A 6734-nucleotide genomic window follows, 5' to 3' on the forward strand; every position below is an offset into this window, starting at 1 on the left:
TACTTGTACTGTAAGAATTTATTTTTTCTAACACTGGTTCAGCACGTCATCCCTAGTTAATGAGTTGTTACGGTAAAATTTTATCCTATTTTCGCATGTCCTTTTGCTATGTCAAAATTTCATTCTATATTGTAGCAAGGACTGCTGTGCCATGTGATAACTAGCAGACAACATCTGCGTGTGACTCTGTTTATGTTATGTATTCAATTGGACAACCTTAGGGAACAAGAATTTTTTTTTGTATTTTCGGATTCTTTTTGAAAAGAAATAATGCCAAATAAGTACACAATCTGATCACAAATATTGAACCCTTATTTTTAGATGTCAGCAAATCAATAAACCTTGGATGATAAAAATATTCAGTTTCAGTAACATGAAATTCTCTCAAAGATATTTAATTTAGTTGTAATTGCTTCAAATTACAATGTTGATTCAGGTGATGGAAACTAATTTTCACAATTTTCTTAAACAATTTATTGTCGCTCACAAGGCCTTACAGCTGTACGGTTGATGCAGTGTATGGCAGCTAGAAAAATGTTTGCGGCGGTCACATGGCTGGGACAATGGTGTTTGGCTGATCTATCACGTACAGCAGTGTTGAAAACACAAATAAATGTTAATTTCAATGGACCCAATCGATCAAGATGCCTCGCGAAACCAAAAGATGCCTCTCAGAAGAGACCACGAAGAGAAAAATAATGCCCGATTATGGGTTACAATGGATTAGGTTGAATTTGATACTACTTCGCAAAATGTACAATGTATAGGCAAAGTTGATAGGTAGCATTAAACGAGGAGTAAACAGCAAAAGATAAAGATCTAAGACATTCTAGAAAGATTCTGTAGGATCTAAGTAAACATGTTAATAGGATATGTTAGTTAAATAACTAGGTAAAATATTTTTTTCACACCGACGCCCTTTAACTGCATCTTCGGAAGTTGAAGATTATTATGCATGTGATGTAAAAGATAATGATTATTATGGGTTACAATGCAATCTTTCACAAATAAAGGAGAAAACTTAGTGGGAGAAAGCTTCTCTAGAAAAGAGAAAATATACAAATATAATTAAGTGATAAATGAGTGATGAATGGAGGATTCAAATGATAACCTCTAGGAGTACATCCATCTCAAAATATACTATCAATTGCCCCTCCATATGAAGGGAAGAGAGACTATGGAGCCTCCCAAGTCCTAGGTAGATGGTGGTGCCACAACTAAATCAGGTATATGCCTAATTGAAAAAAAAGGTGATGAACCAACACCAAGTGCTAATTGGTGTTGAACAAAATCCAAAAACAAATATCATATGACAATAGTTGTACCATGACTATCATCAAAGAGGAGAGACAAGTCTTCATAGTGGTCCTTCAAATCTGAAATATGAGATTTGATAATCAAGTTTGAAATGCATGCTAAGTAATCATTCCAAAAGGTCGTATCTAAAAGCCAATAAATTATTTGAATCACTTGAAGCTATTGGTGAAGCATCTTCGAAGTTTGATGTAGTGACAAACAATGGATTTTGATCTCAATGCTTAAGTATTGTATCATGTTCAAGCTCCTTTAAGGTATTATCATTAAAGATAAGACTATCACCATCATCAAATGGAATGAGACAATTTAATACAAGATCATTTGGGAATGAAGGATTATGTCGATCTTCATAGATCTCCCAAATCTTTTCCAAATTGTGTGGGCACATGATTCTAGAGATATGATAGTATGTCTCCCTAAAGATGCTTGAACTAATTGTTGTACCAATCAATCCTATTATGTAATCATTTTTATTACTTCAAATTGATTTCTTCTATTTTGTAGACTTAAGGATGAGTACATAAAGACAAGAAAAAAGATTGATCAAAGACAAAACCAATGGAATCTTGAATTGTTGAATTGTTATCTTGTCAGGAGGCGGGTTTGGGCCTTCCCCTTTGCATCTTGCCGTCATCCCTTGGAGTCCGTTGGTCCCTTCCCCTTCCCTTTTTGGGGAGAGGTATTCCGTCTCTTTGGACCCCCAAATCCTTCAACACTAGAATTTCAAACCTCCTTTCCTGCCTTTTGAACCCTAGAACCCCAAAATTTCGGATCTCCTTCCCTTCGAACCTTGGAATCTCGGAACCTCCGAATTTTGGACCTCAGAACCTTGGAATTCCGAACCTCGTTTCCTCTCATTCCTTCAAATTTCGAGTTTCTCGAGTCTCATCCCCTTACATTTTCCTGAGGGCCCAATGTCTGACTTTCAACGACTTGCAACACTTCCAGATGACATGATCAACACTCAAGGCTCTTAATGCTCCACCAACCCCTGCGACTTGTCTACTTCCATTCATGGAGCTATAGGGGTAAATTTAATGTTTTTTGCAGGATTGCCATCAAGTGGAGTCCAAGGCTATGCTTATTTATGGTTACTTAATGGTCTTCATGTCAGGTCAACATGCTCTGACTTTGGAATGTTTGGCAATCTACCTTCTAGAAGTGCTTTCCTTCTTAAGATTGCCTTGTCAGGGTATGGGTGGTGTCTTGCATGCCTCCATGCCGGATCTATGCACTTCCCTACCTTCCCAGTCTGACATCCTCCTATGCACACCAAGGTCAAGGTTTCCCCTCTTTGACCATTGGTCTCTTTTGAACAAGACAATGAGGAAATTGAATTTGACAAATAAAACAATTTTCAGATCTTAAGATAACCACAAGCAAATTTTACAAATCACAAGCTCAATTTTAATTGTAAAACCTAAGGTTTCTAATGATTTAACCACTAAGTTTGCAGAAAATTTAAACTTGCAAATGAAAAATATGCAATTTTGTTCAAAAGAAAGCATGCAAGAAGTCGGGTTCACCAAAATGTAATGGCACCAAAATGTAATGGTGGGTGAAAAATGTGTGAATGAGAGATCAAGAGGAAAACTACCCTTTCCCTCCAAGGAGAGATGAGAGTTTCACTACGGATTTCCCTTCAAACACTTTTCACGCATGGCGAATTTGAGGAAAAGTTGTCCGGACCATGGCGGGAATGTACATGATCCTTTGAAAAATTCGCGAAACGAAAAGGGTTTTTCCATCTCTACAAATGAAGTCCAAATCCAAAAGTACAATTGCGCACCTGCAACCTACACATAAAAGAGAGGAAAATGGGTTGGGATAATGGGCTGCCTTCGGGTCAAACCCCAATTTTGGAATTAACCAAGTAATGGAAGAAACTACTTGCAAGTAAATGTAAATGAAAGTTTGAAATGTTAATCGCCTTAAGGGAGGTTGTGATAGAAATGTTTGTATGAAGTTGAATGTTGGAATGAATCTCCTCTTAAATGGTTGAATCCTTGACTTGAATGCAATACCTAGTCTTGATGGGAGACTTGAGAATGCTCAATGCTGGAAAAGAATGCTTGAATGCTCTTGAATGATTTAATGCGTGATCTAATGTATCTGTCTTATGCCAAAATGGAAGGGGAAAAGTGACTTTTATACTTGTCAATTAGGGTTAGTGAAACTGATTTTCGTCATAGGCCGACATCGGGGAAGTTTTCCCGCTCACTGCAAACTCAGGAAAGGTCCTGCCCCAAATAGGACAGGGACATGGGTGCCACACCCCTATCCTGCCCTTTTCTCCAGGGCAGAGCGCAGCTAGGGTGGTGCAGAGGGCAAGGGAGAAGCAATTTTCGGGGATTGAGTAGTTTCTGATCTCCAATCAGGTTAGGGGATTTGATTTCGCATGCGTGAGGACCCTAATGCGGTAAAAAATTGCTAGGGTCATAATTTTATGACACTACAAGATCATTATCCCCTTCCCTTGATGGAACAAATTCTACAAAGGATCAATTGTTCAGAAATATTTTCATTTTGGACGAGTATTCAGGCTACAATCAAATTTTGGTCCAAGAGTCAAACCAATACAAGATTGCATTTAGTACTTTATGGGGTACCTATGCTTATTGTAAGATGCCTTTTGGTCTAACCAATGTACGTGTCGTGTTTCAAAGAGAAATGGAAATGACTTTCAAGGGTGTATTAGTAAAGTTTGTGCTTATAATCCTTAATGATATAACTATTTATTTGAAGCATGCATGTGATCATTTTTATCATCTTGAGTAGGTGTTCATGAAATGTAGGGAATATGGTCTATCCTTGAACCCAAGAAAATGAGTATTTGCCACTGATCATGGAATATTTTTGGGACACATTGTATCCAAGGAAGGCTTAGCCATTTATCCAAAGCAAGTGGAAGCCATTCTTTCTCTTCCACTTCCCAGACACAAGAAAGTATTATAGAGTTCCCTTAGAAGGATTGACTTTGTGAGGAGGTTCATTCCCAACCTTGCCACCATGGTAAAACCCCTCACTTACATGCTAAAGAAAAAAATGATTTTCAATTGGACCAAGGAAGGAAAGACCGGATTTGAAGAAATTAAGCAAATAATTGCCTAGGTCCTTGTTCTTCTATGAAAACGATTTTATCCTCTATATCTTCATAAGAGAATCCAACATCTCGGTTATCCCAACACAATTGAACAATGATAATTTGGAGCAACCCATTTCCTTCTTGAGTGAGGGATTAAAGAATTATGAGCTTAGGTGTAGCTATGTAGAGAAGTAGGTCCTCACCATTGTAAGAGAATTAAAAAAGTTTAAACACATGTTGTTGAACAACAAGACCCAACTTTTAGTTCCACATGCAAGTGTCAAGGATTTCCTTCTAAACAAAGGGCATCAATGAGAAGAGGGTTGGGTCGATAACCAAGGTCATGGAATATGACATCAACATCAGGATCACCATGTTGGATGTTTGAGGAGATTGTTAGAGTATTATGCAAATATGTGCTTTAGAGATATTTGATAGATGTGTTGTCATTGATGTCAACATATTTTTCTATCTATGACAGTGTTGCAGTGGAGGTCAGTAAGTGAGTTTTTTCAACACGTTGATTATCAGACTTTGCGGATTAGAGGGTTTGTAGAGGATTGTGTTTAGATGATTCATTGCAATTTTCAATGGTTTGCATGTAGATTTGAGTGAGTTGTGATTATTTGTGTTGTGGTCGGTTTCTTAGTTGTTCAGTGGTGACAAAGTTTCGGTAATTTGATTTGCATTGCTCCACATTGTAATGTCTTGATTTACGGATTTGAAGGAATGTTTGGGATGTTGATGTGTTTCTTCAATTCACGTGGTTCGTAGTTTGGAGCTTCGCAAGTGATTTTTCTAGGTTGATAGTCGTTGCAGTTAATGTTCTTGAAGTTTAATATAATGATGATGTGATTTTAGTAATTTGAGTTGTTGCGGATGTTGGTGTGGTAATTCATGATGCTTGTGGATGTTTCTAGATCGTGTGCCTTTTGTTGGTGGTTCACATTGGTCGTTGTCCGCGTAATTGATGATTTTCTCTAGTGTGCTAGTCTTCTTCATATTTTGGGGTCGATTAGATGCTTGTAACATGTTGTGGATGTTCGATGCATAATTCTTGGAGGTGTTTCACATTCGAGGTGTGTGATATGTCTTAGCCGACATTGCTTGGTCCAAATGTAATATTGTAGCATGCGTAATTATATTTTGTAAAATAGGTGATGAGTGTTGAGCCAACCTTGTTGATATTTTTCAAGGTTGATGTCATGTATGAATAAATGTAAAATTATTTTGTAATTTACTATGGTGAGGTGATGTGTATGGATGAGAATCAAATGTATGAGCGAATAATGTATTAATCTTTCGAAGGCAGAGAAGAGTGAAGAGGAAGTTGTGCTTAACTGGAACTGGAACTAGGCATTAGGAGATGCCATTCTATTGGTTAGTGATCTTTCGGATGTGATCCGAATCTGTTTGTAAGATAGTGATTCTTCCCTGGGTTGTAGCCCTTTCTTGTTTTTGAGCAGTGAGCTCTAGGCAGTGTGCCTAGATGCATGTGTATTCCCCATTGTAATATTTCATATACTTTTAATAGAGTATCATCATATTGTGGGTAGGTTCTCGATGTGGTTTTTCCCTTGACTGAGTTTTCCACGTCAAAAATCTTGGTGTTATGTGTGTTCATGTTGTGTTGATGATCTATGCTTTCATGTTTCATTATCAAATCTGAGATTAAATTTGAGTTGTGTTAATTTTTGTGACAACTGATTCACCCCCCCCCCCCCCCCCTCTCAATTGTTTGTCCAGAATCAGAGATTTCATCACACCAATCTTGTAAGAGGCAAGGGCCTATTTGAACAACTTGTCTCATCTTTTGAGACTCCTCAAGAGGTCATCCTTGTGTTATAAGAAGATCAACTAGTTGACAACGACATTCAGGTCAGTTGGGTGAGTGACATGACCACCTTCTTAATGGAAGGTAGATATCCCCAGGGTCTAGATAGGACCAAAAGAAGACATTTTAGGTTGCACTTCATCCCGTACATCTTAGTGGATGACACCCTTTTTCGAAGAGACTCTAATGGAGTCCTACTAAGGTGAATTGAGCAAAATCAGGTCAACAAACTATTAGAAGAATTTCATGATGGTCCTTTAGGGGGGCACTTCTTTGTGAGGACAACAACTATCAACATAATGAGGGCTAGTTGATACTAGCAAACCTTATTCAATGGCTCACATAGATGGGTGAAGAATTGCAAGAAATATGCTTTCTTTTCTAGAAGGAAAAGGCTAGTTGCCTTTCCTCTCCACCTTATTCAAGCAAATAGACCATTCACACAATGGGGTTTAGACTTCATTGGTATGATAAATCCACCTTCTAGTGCTACTCACA

The sequence above is a fragment of the Cryptomeria japonica genome, chromosome 11, assembly GCF_030272615.1.
Source record: "Cryptomeria japonica chromosome 11, Sugi_1.0, whole genome shotgun sequence".
Lineage (NCBI taxonomy): Eukaryota > Viridiplantae > Streptophyta > Pinopsida > Cupressales > Cupressaceae > Cryptomeria > Cryptomeria japonica.